Source organism: Taudactylus pleione, unplaced genomic scaffold (assembly GCF_031769625.1).
Source record: "Taudactylus pleione unplaced genomic scaffold, aTauple2 ptg000070l, whole genome shotgun sequence".
Lineage (NCBI taxonomy): Eukaryota > Metazoa > Chordata > Amphibia > Anura > Myobatrachidae > Taudactylus > Taudactylus pleione.
Genome location: NW_028284472.1, coordinates 2,492,288 through 2,517,741, shown reverse-complemented (window position 1 = coordinate 2,517,741; position 25,454 = coordinate 2,492,288). Strand labels below are relative to the sequence as shown.

General features: G+C 36.6%; 7 non-coding genes across 7 annotated transcripts; all 7 read left to right on the top strand.

The window, feature by feature from the left end:
- Nucleotides 1–1,263: 1,263 nt before the first annotated feature.
- On the top strand, nucleotides 1,264–1,335 carry TRNAA-CGC (transfer RNA alanine (anticodon CGC)). The gene has a single exon. It is a non-coding gene; the product is annotated as a tRNA-Ala (tRNA).
- Nucleotides 1,336–4,279: 2,944 nt separating this feature from the next.
- Nucleotides 4,280–4,351, top strand: TRNAA-CGC (transfer RNA alanine (anticodon CGC)). Its single transcript has one exon. It is a non-coding gene; the product is annotated as a tRNA-Ala (tRNA).
- A 2,944-nt stretch (nucleotides 4,352–7,295) lies between these two features.
- TRNAA-CGC (transfer RNA alanine (anticodon CGC)) lies at nucleotides 7,296–7,367 on the top strand. The gene has a single exon. It is a non-coding gene; the product is annotated as a tRNA-Ala (tRNA).
- Nucleotides 7,368–10,311: 2,944 nt separating this feature from the next.
- On the top strand, nucleotides 10,312–10,383 carry TRNAA-UGC (transfer RNA alanine (anticodon UGC)). The gene has a single exon. It is a non-coding gene; the product is annotated as a tRNA-Ala (tRNA).
- Nucleotides 10,384–12,405: 2,022 nt separating this feature from the next.
- On the top strand, nucleotides 12,406–12,477 carry TRNAA-UGC (transfer RNA alanine (anticodon UGC)). Its single transcript has one exon. It is a non-coding gene; the product is annotated as a tRNA-Ala (tRNA).
- Nucleotides 12,478–14,250: 1,773 nt separating this feature from the next.
- TRNAA-CGC (transfer RNA alanine (anticodon CGC)) lies at nucleotides 14,251–14,322 on the top strand. Its single transcript has one exon. It is a non-coding gene; the product is annotated as a tRNA-Ala (tRNA).
- Nucleotides 14,323–18,858: 4,536 nt separating this feature from the next.
- TRNAA-CGC (transfer RNA alanine (anticodon CGC)) lies at nucleotides 18,859–18,930 on the top strand. Its single transcript has one exon. It is a non-coding gene; the product is annotated as a tRNA-Ala (tRNA).
- The last annotated feature ends 6,524 nt before the right edge of the window (nucleotides 18,931–25,454 follow it).

Sequence of the window (25,454 nt, the reverse complement as noted above, 5' to 3'; positions counted from 1 at the left end):
GCCCTTCTACTAAGTTCTGACACTGATGACCAAACAGAATGTAAGACAGCTCTCTAGTTAGCAAAACTTGATCAATTTCCACACCATTCATTAGTAAAAGTAGTGGATTCTGATGATAAACGAGTCTCTGATGGAGAACTTTAAGAGCATTCCAATGTTCGGAATGGGCATCTACTTGCATTCTCATCAGCCATGAAATCCATACAGTCCTTGTAGTCAAGCATGGTATAATGGTTATCCTTCAATCCTCTAAGATATCACTAATAAAACTGAAAAGTAGTAAATCTCTAGTGAATTGTAAAGCTTCAATCACATGTGCATAAGAAAATAGCAGCTCTTAGGGGATGTAGCTCAGTGGTAGAGCGCATGCTTCGCTTGTATAAGGCCCCAAGTTCAATACCCAGAATCTCTAAGTTTTACAAAATACAGCTTTTTACCATATGTAAACTCTCTAGTAGAGCCAAAGAAAACAAGCAAACCAATAAAAGTACTCTACAGCAATAGTCAAAGTTGAATACAAATCATAAAAAATCAATCAAATATGATTATATTCATCATCTTCTTCATTCCATTTTTCAAAGTTAAGTTCCCATTGAATGCCTATTGCCATTCTCCTACACTGAGGGAAAACATATCGTAAGTAGGAAATAGATTTTTTATTTTCAGTGGGAACTGAAGGTGACAACCCGAGCAAAGTTTAATAAAAGAGTGAGACAAATAATATAGCAAAACTAATTGATTAAGATTGAGAGACAAGTTCAAACACTTTGTGAACAAAAAGAGGATGGACATGGGCTTGGAGGGCAAGCACTTAATGATATTTCAAAGCATGGAATGATGACAACATATCAACTCTACATAGATTGTCTGGTGAAGCATTAGCTAGCAGTGGCCAAGAGGCAGTCTTAGCATGCATCCTTTGTGCCCTTCTGCTAAGTTCTGACACTGATGACCAAACAGAATGTAAGACAGCCCTCTAGTTAGCAAAACTTGATCTATATCCACACCATTCATTAGTAAAAGTAGGGGATTCTGATGATAAACCAGTCTCTGATAGAGAAATTTAAGAGCATTCCAATGTTCGGAATGGGCATCTCCTTGCATTCTCATCAGCCATGAAAACCATAAAGTCCTTGAAGTCAAGCATGGTATAATGGTTATACTTCCATCCTCAAAGATGTCCCTAATAATACTGAAAAGTAGTAAATCTCTAGTGAAATGTAAAGCTGCAATCACTTGTGCATAAGAAAATAGCAGCTCATAGGGGATGTAGCTCAGTGGTAGAGCGCATGCTTCGCATGTATGAGGCCCCTGGTTCAATCCCTGGCATCTCCAAGTTTTACAAAATACAGCTTTTTACCATATGTAAACTCTCTAGTAGAGCCAAAGATAACAAGCAAACCAATAAAAGTACTCTACAGCAATAGTCAAAGTTGAATACAAATCATAAAAAATCAATCAAATATGATTATATTCATCATCTTCTTCATTCCATTTTTCAAAGTTAAGTTCCCATTGAATGCTTATTGCCATTCTCCTACACTGAGGGTAAACTTATTGTAAGTAGGAAATAGATTTTTTATTTTCAGTGGGAACTGAAGGCGACAACTCAAGCAAAGTTTAATAAAAGAGCGAGACAAATAATATAGCAAAACTAATTGATTAAGATTGAGAGACAAGTTCAAACACTTTGTGAACAAAAAGAGGATGGACATGGGCTTGGAGGGCAAGCACTTAATGAAATTTCAAAGCATGGATTGATGACAACATATCAACTCTACATAGATTGTCTGGTGAAGCATTAGCTAGCAGTGGCCAAGAGGCAGTCTTAGCATGCATCCTTTGTGCCCTTCTGCTAAGTTCTGACACTGATGACCAAACAGAATGTAAGACAGCCCTCTAGTTAGCAAAACTTGATCAATATCCACACCATTCATTAGTAAAAGTAGGGGATTCTGATGATGAACCAGTCTCTGATGGAGAACATTAAGAGCATTCCAATGTTCGGAATGGGCATCTACTTGCATTCTCATCAGCCATGAAAACCATACAGTCCTTGAAGTCAAGCATGGTATAATGGTTATCCTTCCATCCTCTAAGATATCACTAATAACACTGAAAAGTAGTAAATCTCTAGTGAATTGTAAAGCTTCAATCACTTGTGCATAAGAAAATAGCAGCACATAGGGGATGTAGCTCAGTGGTAGAGCACATGCTTCGCTTGTATAAGGCCCCAAGTTCAATACCCGGAATCTCTAAGTTTTACAAAATACAGCTTTTTACCATATGTAAACTCTCTAGTAGAGCCAAAGAAAACAAGCAAACCAATAAAAATACTCTACAGCAATAGTCAAAGTTGAATACAAATCATAAAAAATCAATCAAATATGATTATATTCATCATCTTCTTCATTCCATTTTTCAAAGTTAAGTTCCCATTGAATGCCTATTGCCATTCTCCTACACTGAGGGAAAACATATGGTAAGTAGGAAATCGATTTTTTATTTTCAGTGGGAACTGAAGGCGACAACCCGAGCAAAGTTTAATAAAAGATAAAAGATAACAAGCAAACCAATACAAATACTCTTCAGCAATAGTCAAAGTTGAATACAAATTATAAAAAATTAATCAAATATGATTATATTCATCATCTTCTTCATTCCATTTTTCAAAGTTAAGTTCCCATTGAATGCCTATTGCCATTCTCCTACACTGAGGGAAAACATATCGTAAGTAGGAAATAGATTTTTTATTTTCAGTGGGAACTGAAGGTGACAACCCGAGCAAAGTTTAATAAAAGAGTGAGACAAATAATATAGCAAAACTAATTGATTAAGATTGAGAGACAAGTTCAAACACTTTGTGAACAAAAAGAGGATGGACATGGGCTTGGAGGGCAAGCACTTAATGAAATTTCAAAGCATGGAATGATGACAAAATATCAACTCTAGATAGATTGTCTGGTGAAGCATTAGCTAGCTAGCCCAAGAGGCAGTCATAGCATGCATCTTTTGTGCCCTTCTACTAAGTTCTGACACTGATGACCAAACAGAATGTAAGAAAGCCCTCTAGTTAGCAAAACTTGATCAATATCCACACCATTCTTTAGAAAAAGTAGGGTATTCTGATGATACAGCAGTCTATGATGGAGAACTTTAAGAGAATTCCAATGTTCAGAATGGGCATCTCCTTGCATTCTCATCAGCTATGAAAACCATAAAGTCCTTGAAGTAAAGCATGGTATAATGGTTATACTTCCATCCTCTAAGATGTCCCTAATAACACTGAAAAGTAGTAAATCTCAAGGGAAATGTAAAGCTGCAATCACCAGTGCATAAAATCATTGCAGCTCATAGGGGATGTATCTCAGTTGTAGAGCGCATGCTTTGCATGTATGAGGTCCTGGGTTCAATCCTGGACATCTCCATGTTTTGCAAAATACAGCTTTTTACCATATGTAAACTCTCTAGAAGAGCCAAAGATAACAAACAAACCAATAAAAGTACTCTACAGCAATAGTCAAAGTTGAATACAAATCATAAAAAATCAATCAAATATGATTATATTCATCATCATCTTCATTCCATTTTTCAAAGTAAAGTTCCCATTGAATGCATATTGCCATTCTCCGACACTGAGGGAAAACATATGGTAAGTAGGAAATAGATTTTTTATTTTCAGTGGGAACTGAAGGCGACTACCCGAGCAAAGGTTAATAAAAGAGCGAGACAAATAATATAGTAAAACTAATTGATTAAGATTGAGAGACAAGTTCAAACACTTTGTGAACAAAAAGAGGATGGACATGGGCTAGGAGGGCTAGCACTTAATGAAATTTCAAAGCATGGAATGATGACAACATATCAACTCTAGATAGATTGTCTGGTGAAGCATTAGCTAGCAATGCCCAAGAGGCAATCATTGCATGCATCCTTTGTGCCCTTCTACTAATTTCTGACACTGATGACCAAACAGAATGTAAGAAAGCCCTCTAGTTAGCATAACTTGATCAATATCCACACCATTCATTAGTAAAAGTAGGGTATTCTGATGATACACCAGTCTGTGATGGAGAACTTTAAGAGCATTTCAATGTTCGGAATGGGCATCTCCTTGCATTCTCATCAGCCATGAAAACCATAAAGTCCTTGAAGTCAAGCATGGTATAATGGTTATACTTCCATCCTCAAAGATGTCCCTAATAATACTGAAAAGTAGTAAATCTCTAGTGAAATGTAAAGCTGCAATCACTTGTGCATAAGAAAATAGCAGCTCATAGGGGATGTAGCTCAGTGGTAGAGCGCATGCTTCGCATGTATGAGGCCCCAGGTTCAATCCCTGGCATCTCCAAGTTTTACAAAATACAGCTTTTTACCATATGTAAACTCTCTAGTAGAGCCAAAGATAACAAGCAAACCAATAAAAGTACTCTACAGCAATAGTCAAAGTTGAATACAAATCATAAAAAATCAATCAAATATGATTATATTCATCATCTTCTTCATTCCATTTTTCAAAGTTAAGTTCCCATTGAATGCTTATTGCCATTCTCCTACACTGAGGGTAAACTTATGGTAAGTAGGAAATAGATTTTTTATTTTCAGTGGGAACTGAAGGCGACAACTCAAGCAAAGTTTAATAAAAGAGCGAGACAAATAATATAGCAAAACTAATTGATTAAGATTGAGAGACAAGTTCAAACACTTTGTGAACAAAAAGAGGATGGACATGGGCTTGGAGGGCAAGCACTTAATGAAATTTCAAAGCATGGATTGATGACAACATATCAACTCTACATAGATTGTCTGGTGAAGCATTAGCTAGCAGTGGCCAAGAGGCAGTCTTAGCATGCATCCTTTGTGCCCTTCTGCTAAGTTCTGACACTGATGACCAAACAGAATGTAAGACAGCCCTCTAGTTAGCAAAACTTGATCAATATCCACACCATTCATTAGTAAAAGTAGGGGATTCTGATGATGAACCAGTCTCTGATGGAGAACATTAAGAGCATTCCAATGTTCGGAATGGGCATCTACTTGCATTCTCATCAGCCATGAAAACCATACAGTCCTTGAAGTCAAGCATGGTATAATGGTTATCCTTCCATCCTCTAAGATATCACTAATAACACTGAAAAGTAGTAAATCTCTAGTGAATTGTAAAGCTTCAATCACTTGTGCATTAGAAAATAGCAGCACATAGGGGATGTAGCTCAGTGGTAGAGCACATGCTTCGCTTGTATAAGGCCCCAAGTTCAATACCCGGAATCTCTAAGTTTTACAAAATACAGCTTTTTACCATATGTAAACTCTCTAGTAGAGCCAAAGAAAACAAGCAAACCAATAAAAATACTCTACAGCAATAGTCAAAGTTGAATACAAATCATAAAAAATCAATCAAATATGATTATATTCATCATCTTCTTCATTCCATTTTTCAAAATTAAGTTCCCATTGAATGCCTATTGCCATTCTCCTACACTGAGGGAAAACATATGGTAAGTAGGAAATCGATTTTTTATTTTCAGTGGGAACTGAAGGCGACAACCCGAGCAAAGTTTAATAAAAGATAAAAGATAACAAGCAAACCAATACAAATACTCTTCAGCAATAGTCAAAGTTGAATACAAATTATAAAAAATTAATCAAATATGATTATATTCATCATCTTCTTCATTCCATTTTTCAAAGTTAAGTTCCCATTGAATGCCTATTGCCATTCTCCTACACTGAGGGAAAACATATCGTAAGTAGGAAATAGATTTTTTATTTTCAGTGGGAACTGAAGGTGACAACCCGAGCAAAGTTTAATAAAAGAGTGAGACAAATAATATAGCAAAACTAATTGATTAAGATTGAGAGACAAGTTCAAACACTTTGTGAACAAAAAGAGGATGGACATGGGCTTGGAGGGCAAGCACTTAATGAAATTTCAAAGCATGGAATGATGACAACATATCAACTCTAGATAGATTGTCTGGTGAAGCATTAGCTAGCTAGCCCAAGAGGCAGTCATAGCATGCATCTTTTGTGCCCTTCTACTAAGTTCTGACACTGATGACCAAACAGAATGTAAGAAAGCCCTCTAGTTAGCAAAACTTGATCAATATCCACACCATTCTTTAGAAAAAGTAGGGTATTCTGATGATACAGCAGTCTATGATGGAGAACTTTAAGAGAATTCCAATGTTCAGAATGGGCATCTCCTTGCATTCTCATCAGCTATGAAAACCATAAAGTCCTTGAAGTAAAGCATGGTATAATGGTTATACTTCCATCCTCTAAGATGTCCCTAATAACACTGAAAAGTAGTAAATCTCAAGGGAAATGTAAAGCTGCAATCACCAGTGCATAAAATCATTGCAGCTCATAGGGGATGTATCTCAGTTGTAGAGCGCATGCTTTGCATGTATGAGGTCCTGGGTTCAATCCTGGACATCTCCATGTTTTGCAAAATACAGCTTTTTACCATATGTAAACTCTCTAGAAGAGCCAAAGATAACAAACAAACCAATAAAAGTACTCTACAGCAATAGTCAAAGTTGAATACAAATCATAAAAAATCAATCAAATATGATTATATTCATCATCATCTTCATTCCATTTTTCAAAGTAAAGTTCCCATTGAATGCATATTGCCATTCTCCGACACTGAGGGAAAACATATGGTAAGTAGGAAATAGATTTTTTATTTTCAGTGGGAACTGAAGGCGACTACCCGAGCAAAGGTTAATAAAAGAGCGAGACAAATAATATAGTAAAACTAATTGATTAAGATTGAGAGACAAGTTCAAACACTTTGTGAACAAAAAGAGGATGGACATGGGCTAGGAGGGCTAGCACTTAATGAAATTTCAAAGCATGGAATGATGACAACATATCAACTCTAGATAGATTGTCTGGTGAAGCATTAGCTAGCAATGCCCAAGAGGCAATCATTGCATGCATCCTTTGTGCCCTTCTACTAATTTCTGACACTGATGACCAAACAGAATGTAAGAAAGCCCTCTAGTTAGCATAACTTGATCAATATCCACACCATTCATTAGTAAAAGTAGGGTATTCTGATGATACACCAGTCTGTGATGGAGAACTTTAAGAGCATTTCAATGTTCGGAATGGGCATCTCCTTGCATTCTCATCAGCCATGAAAACCATAAAGTCCTTGAAGTCAAGCATGGTATAATGGTTATACTTCCATCCTCAAAGATGTCCCTAATAATACTGAAAAGTAGTAAATCTCTAGTGAAATGTAAAGCTGCAATCACTTGTGCATAAGAAAATAGCAGCTCATAGGGGATGTAGCTCAGTGGTAGAGCGCATGCTTCGCATGTATGAGGCCCCAGGTTCAATCCCTGGCATCTCCAAGTTTTACAAAATACAGCTTTTTACCATATGTAAACTCTCTAGTAGAGCCAAAGATAACAAGCAAACCAATAAAAGTACTCTACAGCAATAGTCAAAGTTGAATACAAATCATAAAAAATCAATCAAATATGATTATATTCATCATCTTCTTCATTCCATTTTTCAAAGTTAAGTTCCCATTGAATGCTTATTGCCATTCTCCTACACTGAGGGTAAACTTATGGTAAGTAGGAAATAGATTTTTTATTTTCAGTGGGAACTGAAGGCGACAACTCAAGCAAAGTTTAATAAAAGAGCGAGACAAATAATATAGCAAAACTAATTGATTAAGATTGAGAGACAAGTTCAAACACTTTGTGAACAAAAAGAGGATGGACATGGGCTTGGAGGGCAAGCACTTAATGAAATTTCAAAGCATGGATTGATGACAACATATCAACTCTACATAGATTGTCTGGTGAAGCATTAGCTAGCAGTGGCCAAGAGGCAGTCTTAGCATGCATCCTTTGTGCCCTTCTGCTAAGTTCTGACACTGATGACCAAACAGAATGTAAGACAGCCCTCTAGTTAGCAAAACTTGATCAATATCCACACCATTCATTAGTAAAAGTAGGGGATTCTGATGATGAACCAGTCTCTGATGGAGAACATTAAGAGCATTCCAATGTTCGGAATGGGCATCTACTTGCATTCTCATCAGCCATGAAAACCATACAGTCCTTGAAGTCAAGCATGGTATAATGGTTATCCTTCCATCCTCTAAGATATCACTAATAACACTGAAAAGTAGTAAATCTCTAGTGAATTGTAAAGCTTCAATCACTTGTGCATTAGAAAATAGCAGCACATAGGGGATGTAGCTCAGTGGTAGAGCACATGCTTCGCTTGTATAAGGCCCCAAGTTCAATACCCGGAATCTCTAAGTTTTACAAAATACAGCTTTTTACCATATGTAAACTCTCTAGTAGAGCCAAAGAAAACAAGCAAACCAATAAAAATACTCTACAGCAATAGTCAAAGTTGAATACAAATCATAAAAAATCAATCAAATATGATTATATTCATCATCTTCTTCATTCCATTTTTCAAAATTAAGTTCCCATTGAATGCCTATTGCCATTCTCCTACACTGAGGGAAAACATATGGTAAGTAGGAAATCGATTTTTTATTTTCAGTGGGAACTGAAGGCGACAACCCGAGCAAAGTTTAATAAAAGATAAAAGATAACAAGCAAACCAATACAAATACTCTTCAGCAATAGTCAAAGTTGAATACAAATTATAAAAAATTAATCAAATATGATTATATTCATCATCTTCTTCATTCCATTTTTCAAAGTTAAGTTCCCATTGAATGCCTATTGCCATTCTCCTACACTGAGGGAAAACATATCGTAAGTAGGAAATAGATTTTTTATTTTCAGTGGGAACTGAAGGTGACAACCCGAGCAAAGTTTAATAAAAGAGTGAGACAAATAATATAGCAAAACTAATTGATTAAGATTGAGAGACAAGTTCAAACACTTTGTGAACAAAAAGAGGATGGACATGGGCTTGGAGGGCAAGCACTTAATGAAATTTCAAAGCATGGAATGATGACAACATATCAACTCTAGATAGATTGTCTGGTGAAGCATTAGCTAGCTAGCCCAAGAGGCAGTCATAGCATGCATCTTTTGTGCCCTTCTACTAAGTTCTGACACTGATGACCAAACAGAATGTAAGAAAGCCCTCTAGTTAGCAAAACTTGATCAATATCCACACCATTCTTTAGAAAAAGTAGGGTATTCTGATGATACACCAGTCTATGATGGAGAACTTTAAGAGCATTCCAATGTTCAGAATGGGCATCTCCTTGCATTCTCATCAGCTATGAAAACCATAAAGTCCTTGAAGTCAAGCATGGTATAATGGTTATACTTCCATCCTCTAAGATGTCCCTAATAACACTGAAAAGTAGTAAATCTCAAGGGAAATGTAAAGCTGCAATTACCTGTGCATAAAATCATTGCAGCTCATAGGGGATGTAGCTCAGTTGTATAGCGCATGGTTTGCATGTATGAGGTCCTGGGTTCAATCCTCGACATCTCCATGTTTTGCAAAATACAGCTTTTTACCATATGTAAACTCTCTAGAAGAGCCAAAGATAACAAGCAAACCAATAAAAGTACTCTACAGCAATAGTCAAAGTCGACTACAAATCATAAAAAATCAATCAAATATGATTATATTCATCATCATCTTCATTCCATTTTTCAAAGTAAAGTTCCCATTGAATGCATATTGCCATTCTCCGACACTGAGGGAAAACATATGGTAAGTAGGAAATAGATTTTTTATTTTCAGTGGGAACTGAAGGCGACTACCCGAGCAAAGGTTAATAAAAGAGCGAGACAAATAATATAGTAAAACTAATTGATTAAGATTGAGAGACAAGTTCAAACACTTTGTGAACAAAAAGAGGATGGACATGGGCTAGGAGGGCAAGCACTTAATGAAATTTCAAAGCATGGAATGATGACAACATATCAACTCTAGATAGATTGTCTGGTGAAGCATTAGCTAGCAATGCCCAAGAGGCAATCATAGCATGCATCCTTTGTGCCCTTCTACTAATTTCTGACACTGATGACCAAACAGAATGTAAGAAAGCCCTCTAGTTAGCATAACTTGATCAATATCCACACCATTCATTAGTAAAAGTAGGGTATTCTGATGATACACCAGTCTGTGATGGAGAACTTTAAGAGCATTTCAATGTTCGGAATGGGCATCTCCTTGCATTTTCATCAGCTATGAAAACCATAAAGTCCTTGAAGTCAAGCATGGTATAATGGTTATTCTTCCATCCTCTAATATGTCCCTAATAACACTGAAAAGTAGTAAATCTCAAGGGAAATGTAAAGCTGCAATCACCTGTGCATAAAAACATAGCAGCTCATAGGGGATGTAGCTCAGTGGTAGAGCACATGCTTTGCATGTATGAGGCTCTGGATTCAATCCTCGGCATCTCCATGTTTTGCAAAATACAGCTTTTTACCATATGTAAACTCTCTAGAAGAGCCAAAGATAACAAGCAAACCAATAAAAGTACACTACAGCAATAGTCAAAGTTGACTACAAATCATAAAAAATCAATCAAATATGATTATATTCATCATCGTCTTCATTCCATTTTTCAAAGTAAAGTTCCCATTGAATGCCTATTGCCATTCTCCTACACTGAGGGAAAACTTATGGTAAGTAGGAAATAGATTTTTTATTTTCAGTGGGAACTGAAGGCGACAACCCGAGCAAAGTTTAATAAAAGAGCGAGACAAATAATATAGCAAAACTAATTGATTAAGATTGAGAGACAAGTTCAAACACTTTGTGAACAAAAAGAGGATGGATATGGGCTTGGAGGGCAAGCACTTAATGAAATTTCAAAGCATGGAATGATGACAACATATCAACTCTATATAGATTGTCTGGTGAAGCATTAGCTAGCAATGCCCAAGAGGCAGTCATAGCATGCATCCTTTTTGCCCTTCTGCTAAGTTCTGACACTGATGACCAAACAGAATGTAAGACAGCCCTCTAGTTACTAAAACTTGAAAAATATCCACACCATACATTAGTAAAAGTAGGGCATTCTGATGATAAACCAGTCTCTGATGGAGAACTTTAAGAGCATTCCAATGTTTGGAATGGGCTTCTACTTGCATTCTCATCAGCCATGAAAACCATAAAGTCCTTCCACTCAAGCATGGTATAATGGTTATCCTTCCATCCTATAAGATATCCCTAATAACACTGAAAAGTAGTAAATCTCTAGTGAAATGTAGAGCTGCAATAACTTGTGCATAAGATGATAGCAGCTCATAGGGGATGTAGCTCAGTGGTAGAGCGCATGCTTCGCTTGTATAAGGCCCCAAGTTCAATACCCTGAATCTCTAAGTTTTACAAAATACAGCTATTTACCATATGTAAACTCTCTAGTAGAGCCAAAGAAAACAAGCAAACCAATAAAAGTACTCTACAGCAATAGTCAAAGTTGAATACAAATCATAAAAAATCAATCAAATATGATTATATTCATCATCTTCTTCATTCCATTTTTCAAAGTTAAGTTCCCATTGAATGCCTATTGCCATTCTCCTACACTGAGGGAAAACATATGGTAAGTTGGAAATCGATTTTTTATTTTCAGTGGGAACTGAAGGCGACAACCCGAGCAAAGTTTAATAAAAGATAAAAGATAACAAGCAAACCAATACAAATACTCTTCAGCAATAGTCAAAGTTGAATACAAATTATAAAAAATTTATCAAATATGATTATATTCATCATCTTCTTCATTCCATTTTTCAAAGTTAAGTTCCCATTGAATGCCTATTGCCATTCTCCTACACTGAGGGAAAACATATCGTAAGTAGGAAATAGATTTTTTATTTTCAGTGGGAACTGAAGGTGACAACCCGAGCAAAGTTTAATAAAAGAGTGAGACAAATAATATAGCAAAACTAATTGATTAAGATTGAGAGACAAGTTCAAACACTTTGTGAACAAAAAGAGGATGGACATGGGCTTGGAGGGCAAGCACTTAATGATATTTCAAAGCATGGAATGATGACAACATATCAACTCTACATAGATTGTCTGGTGAAGCATTAGCTAGCAGTGGCCAAGAGGCAGTCTTAGCATGCATCCTTTGTGCCCTTCTGCTAAGTTCTGACACTGATGACCAAACAGAATGTAAGACAGCCCTCTAGTTAGCAAAACTTGATCTATATCCACATCATTCATAAGTAAAAGTAGGGGATTCTGATGATAAACCAGTCTCTGATAGAGAACTTTAAGAGCATTCCAATGTTCGGAATGGGCATCTCCTTGCATTCTCATCAGCCATGAAAACCATAAAGTCTTTGAAGTCAAGCATGGTATAATGGTTATACTTCCATCCTCAAAGATGTCCCTAAAAATACTGAAAAGTAGTAAATCTCTAGTGAAATGTAAAGCTGCAATCACTTGTGCATAAGAAAATAGCAGCTCATAGGGGATGTAGCTCAGTGGTAGAGCGCATGCTTTGCATGTATGAGGCCCCAGGTTCAATCCCTGGCATCTCCAAGTTTTACAAAATACAGCTTTTTACCATATGTAAACTCTCTAGTAGAGCCAAAGATAACAAGCAAACCACTAAAAGTACTCTACAGCAATAGTCAAAGTTGAATACAAATCATAAAAAATCAATCAAATATGATTATATTCATCATCTTCTTCATTCCATTTTTCAAAGTTAAGTTCCCATTGAATGCTTATTGCCATTTTCCTACACTGAGGGTAAACTTATTGTAAGTAGGAAATAGATTTTTTATTTTCAGTGGGAACTGAAGGCGACAACTCAAGCAAAGTTTAATAAAAGAGCGAGACAAATAATATAGCAAAACTAATTGATTAAGATTGAGAGACAAGTTCAAACACTTTGTGAACAAAAAGAGGATGGACATGGGCTTGGAGGGCAAGCACTTAATGAAATTTCAAAGCATGGAATGATGACAACATATCAACTCTACATAGATTGTCTGGTGAAGCATTAGCTAGCAGTGGCCAAGAGGCAGTCTTAGCATGCATCCTTTGTGCCCTTCTGCTAAGTTCTGACACTGATGACCAAACAGAATGTAAGACAGCCCTCTAGTTAGCAAAACTTGATCAATATCCACACCATTCATTAGTAAAAGTAGGGGATTCTGATGATGAACCAGTCTCTGATGGAGAACATTAAGAGCATTCCAATGTTCGGAATGGGCATCTACTTGCATTCTCATCAGCCATGAAAACCATACAGTCCTTGAAGTCAAGCATGGTATAATGGTTATGCTTCCATCCTCTAAGATATCACTAATAACACTGAAAAGTAGTAAATCTCTAGTGAATTGTAAAGCTTCAATCACTTGTGCATAAGAAAATAGCAGCACATAGGGGATGTAGCTCAGTGGTAGAGCGCATGCTTCACTTGTATAAGGCCCCAAGTTCAATACCCGGAATCTCTAAGTTTTACAAAATACAGCTTTTTACCATATGTAAACTCTCTAGTAGAGCCAAAGAAAACAAGCAAACCAATAAAAATACTCTACAGCAATAGTCAAAGTTGAATACAAATCATAAAAAATCAATCAAATATGATTATATTCATCATCTTCTTCATTCCATTTTTCAAAGTTAAGTTCTCATTGAATGCCTATTGCCATTCTCCTACACTGAGGGAAAACATATCGTAAGTAGGAAATAGATTTTTTATTTTCAGTGGGAACTGAAGGTGACAACCCGAGCAAAGTTTAATAAAAGAGTGAGACAAATAATATAGCAAAACTAATTGATTAAGATTGAGAGACAAGTTCAAACACTTTGTGAACAAAAAGAGGATGGACATGGGCTTGGAGGGCAAGCACTTAATGAAATTTCAAAGCATGGAATGATGACAACATATCAACTCTAGATAGATTGTCTGGTGAAGCATTAGCTAGCTAGCCCAAGAGGCAGTCATAGCATGCATCTTTTGTGCCCTTCTACTAAGTTCTGACACTGATGACCAAACAGAATGTAAGACAGCCCTCTAGTTAGCAAAACTTGATCAATATCCACACCATTCATTAGTAAAAGTAGGGGATTCTGATGATAAACCAGTCTCTGATGGAGAAGTTTAAGAGCATTCCAGTGTTTGGAATGGGCATCTACTTGCATTCTCATCAGCCATGAAAACCATAAAGTCCTTGCAGTCAAGCATGGTATAATGGTTATGCTTCCATCCTCTAATATATCCCTAATAACACTGAAAAGTAGTAAATCTCTAGTGAAATGTAAAGCTGCAATCACTTGTGCATAAAAAAATAGCAGCTCATAGGGGATGTAGCTCAGTGGTAGAGCGCATGCTTCGCATGTATGAGGCCCCGGTTTCAATCCCCGGCATCTCCAAGTTTTACAAAATACAGCATTTTACCATATGTAAACTCTCTAGTAGAGCCAAAGAAAACAAGCAAACCAATAAAAGTACTCTACAGCAATAGTCAAAGTTGAATACAAAACATAAAAAATCAATCAAATATGATTATATTCATCATCTTCTTCATTCCATTTTTCAAAGTTAAGTTCCCATTGAATGCTTATTGCCATTCTCCTACACTGAGGGAAACCTTATGGTAAGTAGGAAATAGATTTTTTATTTTCAGTGGGAACTGAAGGCGACAACTCAAGCAAAGTTTAATAAAAGAGCGAGACAAATAATATAGCAAAACTAATTGATTAAGATTGAGAGACAAGTTCAAACACTTTGTGAACAAAAAGAGGATGGACATGGGCTTGGAGGGCAAGCATTTAATGATATTTCAAAGCATGGAATGATGACAACATATCAACTCTACATAGATTGTCTGGTGAAGCATTAGCTAGCAGTGGCCAAGAGGCTGTCTTCGCATGCATCCTTTGTGCCCTTCTGCTAAGTTCTGACACTGATGACCAAACAGAATGTAAGACAGCCCTCTAGTTAGCAAAACTTGATCAATATCCACACCATTCATTAGTAAAAGTAGGGGATTCTGATATTGAACCAGTCTCTGATGAAGAACTTTAAGAGCATTCCAATGTTCGGAATGGGCATCTACTTGCATTCTCATCAGCCATGAATACCATAAAGTCCTTCCAGTCAAGTATGGTATAATGGTTATCCTTCCATCCTCTTTGATATCCCTAATAACACTGAAAAGTAGTAAATCTCTAGTGAAATTTAAAGCTGCAATCACTTGTGCATAAAAAAATAACAACTCATAGAGGTTGTAGCTCATTGGTAGAGCGCATGCTTCGCATATGTGAGGCCCCGGGTTCAAACTCCGGCATCTGCAAGTTTTGCAAAATACAGCTTTTACCATATGTAAACTCTCTAGAAGAGCCAAAGATAACATGCAAACCAATAAAAGTACTCTATAGCAATAGTCAAAGTTGAATACAAATCATAAAAATTAATCAAATATGATTATATTCATCATCTTCTTCTTCCATTTTTCAAAGTTAAGTTCCCAATGAATGCCTATTGCCATTCTCCTACACTGAGGGAAAACTTATGGTAAGTAGGAATAGATTTTTTATTTTCAGTGGGAACTGAAGGAGACAACCCATCAAAGTTTAATAAAAGAGCAAGACAAATAATATAGCAAAACTAATTGATTAAAATTGAGAGACAAGTTCAAACACTGTGTGAACAAAAAGAGGATGGATATGGGCATGGAGGGCAAGCACTTAATGAAATTTCAAAGCATGGCATGATGACAACATATTAACTCTACATAGATTGTCTGGTGAAGCATTAGCTAGCAATGCCCAAGAGGCAGTCATAGCATGCATCCTTTGTGCCCTTCTGCTAAGTTCTGACACTGAAGACCAAACAGAATGAAAGACATGCCTTTAGTTAGCAAAACTTGATCAATATCCACACCATTGATTCATAAAAGTAGTGGATTCTGATGATAAGCAAGTCTCTGATGGAGAACTTTAAGAGCAATCCAATGTTTGGAATGGGCTTCTACTTGCATTCTCATCACCCATGAAACCATAAAGTCCTTGCAGTCTAGCATGGTATAATGGTTATGCTTCCATCCTCTAAGATATCCCTAATAGCACTGAAAAGAAGTAAATCTCTAGTGAAATGTAAAGCGGAAATCACTTGTGCATAAGAAAATAGCTGCTCATAGGGGATGCAGCTCAGAGGTAGAGCACAAGCTTTGCATGTGTGAGGCCCTGGGTTCAATCACCGGCATCTCAAAGTTTTGCAAAATACAGCTTTTTACCATATGTAAACTCTCTAGAAGAGCCCAATATAACAAGCAAACCAATAAAAGTACTCTACAGCAATAGTCAGAGTTGAATATAAATCATAAAACATTAATCAAATATGATTATATTCATCATCTTCTTCATTCCATTTTTCAAAGTTAAGTTCCCATTGAATGCCTATTGCCATTCTCCTACACTGAGGGAAAACTTATGGTAAGTAGGAAATAGATTTTTTATTTTCAGTGGGAACTGAAGGCGACTACCTGAGCAAAGTTTAATAAAAGAGCGAGACAAATAATATATCAATACTAATTGATTAAGATAGAGAGACAAGTTCAAACTCTTTGTGAACTAAAAGAGGATGGACATGGGCTTGGAGGGCAAGCACTTAATGAAATTTCAAAGCATGGAATGATGACAACATATGAACTCTACATAGATTGTCTGGTGAAGCATTAGCTAGCAATGCCCAAGAGGCAGTCATAGCATGCATCCTTTGTGCCCTTCTGCTAAGTTCTGACACTGATGACCAAACAGAATGTAAGACAGCCCTCTAGTTAGCAAAACTTGATCAATATCCACACCATTCATTAGTAAAAAAAGGGGATTCTGATGATAAACAAGTCTCTGATGGAGAACTTTAAGAGCATTCCAATGTTTGGAAAGGGCTTCTACTTGCATTCTCATCAGCCATGAAAACCATAAAGTCCTTGCAGTCAAGCATGGTATAATGGTTATGATTCCATCCTCTAAGATATCCCTAATAACACTGAAAAGTAGTAAATCTCTAGTGAAATGTAAAGCTGCAACCACTTGTGCATAAGAAAATAGCAGCTCATAGGGGATGTAGCTCAGTAGTAGCGCGCATGCTTCGCATGTATGAGGCCCCGGGTTCAATCTCCGGCATCTCCAAGTTTTACAAAATACAGCTTTTTACCAAATGTAAACTCTCTAGTAGAGCCAAAGATAACAAGCAAACCAATAAAATAACTACAGCAATAGTCAAAGTTGAATACAAATCATAAAAAAATCAATCAAATATGATTATATTCATCATCATCTTTATTCCATTTTTCAAAGTTAAGTTCCCATTGAATGCCTATTGCCATTGTACTACACTGAGGGAAAACATATGGTAAGTAGGAAATAGATTTTTTATTTTCAGTGGGAACTGAAGGCGACTACCCGAGCAAAGTTTAATAAAAGAGCGAGACAAATAATATAGCAAAACTAATTGATTAAGCTTGAGAGACAAGTTCAAACACTTTGTGAACAACAAGAGGATGGACATGGGCTTGGAGGGCAAGCACTTAATGAAATTTCAAAGCATGGAATGATGACAACATATCAACTCTACATAGATTGTCTGGTGAAGCATTAGCTAGCAATGCCCAAGAGGCAGTCATAGCATGCATCCTTTGTGCCCTTCTACTAAGTTCTGACACTGATGACCAAACAGAATGTAAGACAGCTCTCTAGTTAGCAAAACTTGATCAATTTCCACACCATTCATTAGTAAAAGTAGTGGATTCTGATGATAAACGAGTCTCTGATGGAGAACTTTAAGAGCATTCCAATGTTCGGAATGGGCATCTACTTGCATTCTCATCAGCCATGAAAACCATACAGTCCTTGAAGTCAAGCATGGTATAATGGTTATCCTTCAATCCTCTAAGATATCACTAATAAAACTGAAAAGTAGTAAATCTCTAGTGAATTGTAAAGCTTCAATCACTTGTGCATAAGAAAATAGCAGCTCTTAGGGGATGTAGCTCAGTGGTAGAGCGCATGCTTCGCTTGTATAAGGCCCCAAGTTCAATACCCAGAATCTCTAAGTTTTACAAAATACAGCTTTTTACCATATGTAAACTCTCTAGTAGAGCCAAAGAAAACAAGCAAACCAATAAAAGTACTCTACAGCAATAGTCAAAGTTGAATACAAATCATAAAAAAGCAATCAAATATGATTATATTCATCATCTTCTTCATTCCATTTTTCAAAGTTAAGTTCCCATTGAATGCCTATTGCCATTCTCCTACACTGAGGGAAAACATATCGTAAGTAGGAAATAGATTTTTTATTTTCAGTGGGAACTGAAGGTGACAACCCGAGCAAAGTTTAATAAAAGAGTGAGACAAATAATATAGCAAAACTAATTGATTAAGATTAAGAGACAAGTTAAAACACTTTGTGAACAAAAAGAGGATGGACATGGGCTTGGAGGGCAAGCACTTAATGATATTTCAAAGCATGGAATGATGACAACATATCAACTCTACATAGATTGTCTGGTGAAGCATTAGCTAGCAGTGGCCAAGAGGCAGTCTTAGCATGCATCCTTTGTGCCCTTCTGCTAAGTTCTGACACTGATGACCAAACAGAATGTAAGACAGCCCTCTAGTTAGCAAAACTTGATCTATATCCACACCATTCATTAGTAAAAGTAGGGGATTCTGATGATAAACCAGTCTCTGATAGAGAAATTTAAGAGCATTCCAATGTTCGGAATGAGCATCTCCTTGCATTCTCATCAGCCATGAAAACCATAAAGTCCTTGAAGTCAAGCATGGTATAATGGTTATACTTCCATCCTCAAAGATGTCCCTAATAATACTGAAAAGTAGTAAATCTCTAGTGAAATGTAAAGCTGCAATCACTTGTGCATAAGAAAATAGCAGCTCATAGGGGATGTAGCTCAGTGGTAGAGCGCATGCTTCGCATGTATGAGGCCCCAGGTTCAATCCCTGGCATCTCCAAGTTTTACAAAATACAGCTTTTTACCATATGTAAACTCTCTAGTAGAGCCAAAGATAACAAGCAAACCAATAAAAGTACTCTACAGCAATAGTCAAAGTTGAATACAAATCATAAAAAATCAATCAAATATGATTATATTCATCATCTTCTTCATTCCATTTTTCAAAGTTAAGTTCCCATTGAATGCTTATTGCCATTCTCCTACACTGAGGGTAAACTTATTGTAAGTAGGAAATAGATTTTTTATTTTCAGTGGGAACTGAAGGCGACAACTCAAGCAAAGTTTAATAAAAGAGCGAGACAAATAATATAGCAAAACTAATTGATTAAGATTGAGAGACAAGTTCAAACACTTTGTGAACAAAAAGAGGATGGACATGGGCTTGGAGGGCAAGCACTTAATGAAATTTCAAAGCATGGATTGATGACAACATATCAACTCTACATAGATTGTCTGGTGAAGCATTAGCTAGCAGTGTCCAAGAGGCAGTCTTAGCATGCATCCTTTGTGCCCTTCTGCTAAGTTCTGACACTGATGACCAAACAGAATGTAAGACAGCCCTCTAGTTAGCAAAACTTGATCAATATCCACACCATTCATTAGTAAAAGTAGGGGATTCTGATGATGAACCAGTCTCTGATGGAGAACATTAAGAGCATTCCAATGTTCGGAATGGGCATCTACTTGCATTCTCATCAGCCATGAAAACCATACAGTCCTTGAAGTCAAGCATGGTATAATGGTTATCCTTCAATCCTCTAAGATATCACTAATAACACTGAAAAGTAGTAAATCTCTAGTGAATTGTAAAGCTTCAATCACTTGTGCATAAGAAAATAGCAGCACATAGGGGATGTAGCTCAGTGGTAGAGCACATGCTTCGCTTGTATAAGGCCCCAAGTTCAATACCCGGAATCTCTAAGTTTTACAAAATACAGCTTTTTACCATATGTAAACTCTCTAGTAGAGCCAAAGAAAACAAGCAAACCAATAAAAATACTCTACAGCAATAGTCAAAGTTGAATACAAATCATAAAAAATCAATCAAATATGATTATATTCATCATCTTCTTCATTCCATTTTTCAAAGTTAAGTTCCCATTGAATGCCTATTGCCATTCTCCTACACTGAGGGAAAACATATGGTAAGTAGGAAATCGATTTTTTATTTTCAGTGGGAACTGAAGGCGACAACCCGAGCAAAGTTTAATAAAAGATAAAAGATAACAAGCAAACCAATACAAATACTCTTCAGCAATAGTCAAAGTTGAATACAAATTATAAAAAATTAATCAAATATGATTATATTCATCATCGTCTTCATTCCATTTTTCAAAGTAAAGTTCCCATTGAATGCCTATTGCCATTCTCCTACACTGAGGGAAAACTTATGGTAAGAAGGAAATAGATTTTTTATTTTCAGTGGGAACTGAAGGCGACAACCCGAGCAAAGTTTAATAAAAGAGTGAGACAAATAATATAGCAAAACTAATTGATTAAGATTGAGAGACAAGTTCAAACACTTTGTGAACAAAAAGAGGATGGACATGGGCTTGGAGGGCAAGCACTTAATGATATATCAAAGCATGGAATGATGACAACATATCAACTCTACTTAGATTGTCTGGTGAAGCATTAGCTAGCAGTGGCCAAGAGGCTGTCTTAGCATGCATCCTTTGTGCCCTTCTGCTAAGTTCTGACACTGATGACCAAACAGAATGTAAGACAGCCCTCTAGTTAGCAAAACTTGATCAATATCCACACCATTCATTAGTAAAAGTAGGGGATTCTGATGATAAACCAGTCTCTGATGGAGAACTTTAAGAGCATTACAATGTTCGGAATGGGCATCTTCTTGCATTCTCATCAGCCATGAATACCATAAAGTCCTTCCAGTCAAGTATGGTATAATGGTTATCCTTCCATCCTCTTTGATATCCCTAATAACACTGAAAAGTAGTAAATCTCTAGTGAAATTTAAAGCTGCAATCACTTGTGCATAAAAAAATAACAACTCATAGAGGTTGTAGCTCATTGGTAGAGCGCATGCTTCGCATATGTGAGGCCCCGGGTTCAAACTCCGGCATCTGCAAGTTTTGCAAAATACAGCTTTTACCATATGTAAACTCTCTAGAAGAGCCAAAGATAACATGCAAACCAATAAAAGTACTCTATAGCAATAGTCAAAGTTGAATACAAATCATAAAAATTAATCAAATATGATTATATTCATCATCTTCTTCTTCCATTTTTCAAAGTTAAGTTCCCAATGAATGCCTATTGCCATTCTCCTACACTGAGGGAAAACTTATGGTAAGTAGGAATAGATTTTTTATTTTCAGTGGGAACTGAAGGAGACAACCCATCAAAGTTTAATAAAAGAGCAAGACAAATAATATAGCAAAACTAATTGATTAAAATTGAGAGACAAGTTCAAACACTGTGTGAACAAAAAGAGGATTGATATGGGCATGGAGGGCAAGCACTTAATGAAATTTCAAAGCATGGAATGATGACAACATATTAACTCTACATAGATTGTCTGGTGAAGCATTAGCTAGCAATGCCCAAGAGGCAGTCATAGCATGCATCCTTTGTGCCCTTCTGCTAAGTTCTGACACTGAAGACCAAACAGAATGAAAGACATGCCTTTAGTTAGCAAAACTTGATCAATATCCACACCATTGATTCATAAAAGTAGTGGATTCTGATGATAAACAAGTCTCTGATGGAGAACTTTAAGAGCAATCCAATGTTTGGAATGGGCTTCTACTTGCATTCTCATCACCCATGAAAACCATAAGGTCCTTGCAGTCTAGCATGGTATAATGGTTATGCTTCCATCCTCTAAGATATCTCTAATAGCACTGAAAAGAAGTAAATCTCTAGTGAAATGTAAAGCGGAAATCACTTGTGCATAAGAAAATAGCTGCTCATAGGGGATGCAGCTCAGAGGTAGAGCACAAGCTTTGCATGTGTGAGGCCCTGGGTTCAATCACCGGCATCTCAAAGTTTTGCAAAATACAGCTTTTTACCATATGTAAACTCTCTAGAAGAGCCCAAGATAACAAGCAAACCAATAAAAGTACTCTACAGCAATAGTCAGAGTTGAATATAAATCATAAAAAATTAATCAAATATGATTATATTCATCATCTTCTTCATTCCATTTTTCAAAGTTAAGTTCCCATTGAATGCCTATTGCCATTCTCCTACACTGAGGGAAAACTTATGGTAAGTAGGAAATAGATTTTTTATTTTCAGTGGGAACTGAAGGCGACTACCTGAGCAAAGTTTAATAAAAGAGCGAGACAAATAATATATCAATACTAATTGATTAAGATAGAGAGACAAGTTCAAACACTTTGTGAACTAAAAGAGGATGGACATGGGCTTGGAGGGCAAGCACTTAATGAAATTTCAAAGCATGGAATGATGACAACATATGAACTCTACATAGATTGTCTGGTGAAGCATTAGCTAGCAATGCCCAAGAGGCAGTCATAGCATGCATCCTTTGTGCCCTTCTGCTAAGTTCTGACACTGATGACCAAACAGAATGTAAGACAGCCCTCTAGTTAGCAAAACTTGATCAATATCCACACCATTCATTAGTAAAAAAAGGGGATTCTGATGATAAACAAGTCTCTGATGGAGAACTTTAAGAGCATTCCAATGTTTGGAAAGGGCTTCTACTTGCATTCTCATCAGCCATGAAAACCATAAAGTCCTTGCAGTCAAGCATGGTATAATGGTTATGATTCCATCCTCTAAGATATCCCTAATAACACTGAAAAGTAGTAAATCTCTAGTGAAATGTAAAGCTGCAACCACTTGTGCATAAGAAAATAGCAGCTCATAGGGGATGTAGCTCAGTAGTAGCGCGCATGCTTCGCATGTATGAGGCCCCGGGTTCAATCTCCGGCATCTCCAAGTTTTACAAAATACAGCTTTTTACCAAATGTAAACTCTCTAGTAGAGCCAAAGATAACAAGCAAACCAATAAAATAACTACAGCAATAGTCAAAGTTGAATACAAATCATAAAAAAATCAATCAAATATGATTATATTCATCATCATCTTTATTCCATTTTTCAAAGTTAAGTTCCCATTGAATGCCTATTGCCATTGTACTACACTGAGGGAAAACATATGGTAAGTAGGAAATAGATTTTTTATTTTCAGTGGGAACTGAAGGCGACTACCCGAGCAAAGTTTAATAAAAGAGCGAGACAAATAATATAGCAAAACTAATTGATTAAGCTTGAGAGACAAGTTCAAACACTTTGTGAACAACAAGAGGATGGACATGGGCTTGGAGGGCAAGCACTTAATGAAATTTCAAAGCATGGAATGATGACAACATATCAACTCTACATAGATTGTCTGGTGAAACATTAGCTAGCAATGCCCAAGAGGCAGTCATAGCATGCATCCTTTGTGCCCTTCTACTAAGTTCTGACACTGATGACCAAACAGAATGTAAGACAGCTCTCTAGTTAGCAAAACTTGATAAATTTCCACACCATTCATTAGTAAAAGTAGTGGATTCTGATGATAAACGAGTCTCTGATGGAGAACTTTAAGAGCATTCCAATGTTCGGAATGGGCATCTACTTGCATTCTCATCAGCCATGAAATCCATACAGTCCTTGTAGTCAAGCATGGTATAATGGTTATCCTTCAATCCTCTAAGATATCACTAATAAAACTGAAAAGTAGTAAATCTCTAGTGAATTGTAAAGCTTCAATCACTTGTGCATAAGAAAATAGCAGCTCATAGGGGATGTAGCTCAGTAGTAGCGCGCATGCTTCGCATGTATGAGGCCCCGGGTTCAATCTCCGGCATCTCCAAGTTTTACAAAATACAGCTTTTTACCAAATGTAAACTCTCTAGTAGAGCCAAAGATAACAAGCAAACCAATAAAATAACTACAGCAATAGTCAAAGTTGAATACAAATCATAAAAAAATCAATCAAATATGATTATATTCATCATCTTCTTCATTCCATTTTTCAAAGTTAAGTTCCCATTGAATGCTTATTGCCATTCTCCTACACTGAGGGTAAACTTATTGTAAGTAGGAAATAGATTTTTTATTTTCAGTGGGAACTGAAGGCGACAACTCAAGCAAAGTTTAATAAAAGAGCGAGACAAATAATATAGCAAAACTAATTGATTAAGATTGAGAGACAAGTTCAAACACTTTGTGAACAAAAAGAGGATGGACATGGGCTTGGAGGGCAAGCACTTAATGAAATTTCAAAGCATGGATTGATGACAACATATCAACTCTACATAGATTGTCTGGTGAAGCATTAGCTAGCAGTGGCCAAGAGGCAGTCTTAGCATGCATCCTTTGTGCCCTTCTGCTAAGTTCTGACACTGATGACCAAACAGAATGTAAGACAGCCCTCTAGTTAGCAAAACTTGATCAATATCCACACCATTCATTAGTAAAAGTAGGGGATTCTGATGATGAACCAGTCTCTGATGGAGAACATTAAGAGCATTCCAATGTTTGGAATGGGCATCTACTTGCATTCTCATCAGCCATGAAAACCATACAGTCCTTGAAGTCAAGCATGGTATAATGGTTATCCTTCCATCCTCTAAGATATCACTAATAACACTGAAAAGTAGTAAATCTCTAGTGAATTGTAAAGCTTCAATCACTTGTGCATAAGAAAATAGCAGCACATAGGGGATGTAGCTCAGTGGTAGAGCACATGCTTCGCTTGTATAAGGCCCCAAGTTCAATACCCGGAATCTCTAAGTTTTACAAAATACAGCTTTTTACCATATGTAAACTCTCTAGTAGAGCCAAAGAAAACAAGCAAACCAATAAAAATACTCTACAGCAATAGTCAAAGTTGAATACAAATCATAAAAAAATCAATCAAATATGATTATATTCATCATCATCTTTATTCCATTTTTCAAAGTTAAGTTCCCATTGAATGCCTATTGCCATTGTACTACACTGAGGGAAAACATATGGTAAGTAGGAAATAGATTTTTTATTTTCAGTGGGAACTGAAGGCGACTACCCGAGCAAAGTTTAATAAAAGAGCGAGACAAATAATATAGCAAAACTAATTGATTAAGCTTGAGAGACAAGTTCAAACACTTTGTGAACAACAAGAGGATGGACATGGGCTTGGAGGGCAAGCACTTAATGAAATTTCAAAGCATGGAATGATGACAACATATCAACTCTACATAGATTGTCTGGTGAAGCATTAGCTAGCAATGCCCAAGAGGCAGTCATAGCATGCATCCTTTGTGCCCTTCTACTAAGTTCTGACACTGATGACCAAACAGAATGTAAGACAGCTCTCTAGTTAGCAAAACTTGATCAATTTCCACACCATTCATTAGTAAAAGTAGTGGATTCTGATGATAAACGAGTCTCTGATGGAGAACTTTAAGAGCATTCCAATGTTCGGAATGGGCATCTACTTGCATTCTCATCAGCCATGAAATCCATACAGTCCTTGTAGTCAAGCATGGTATAATG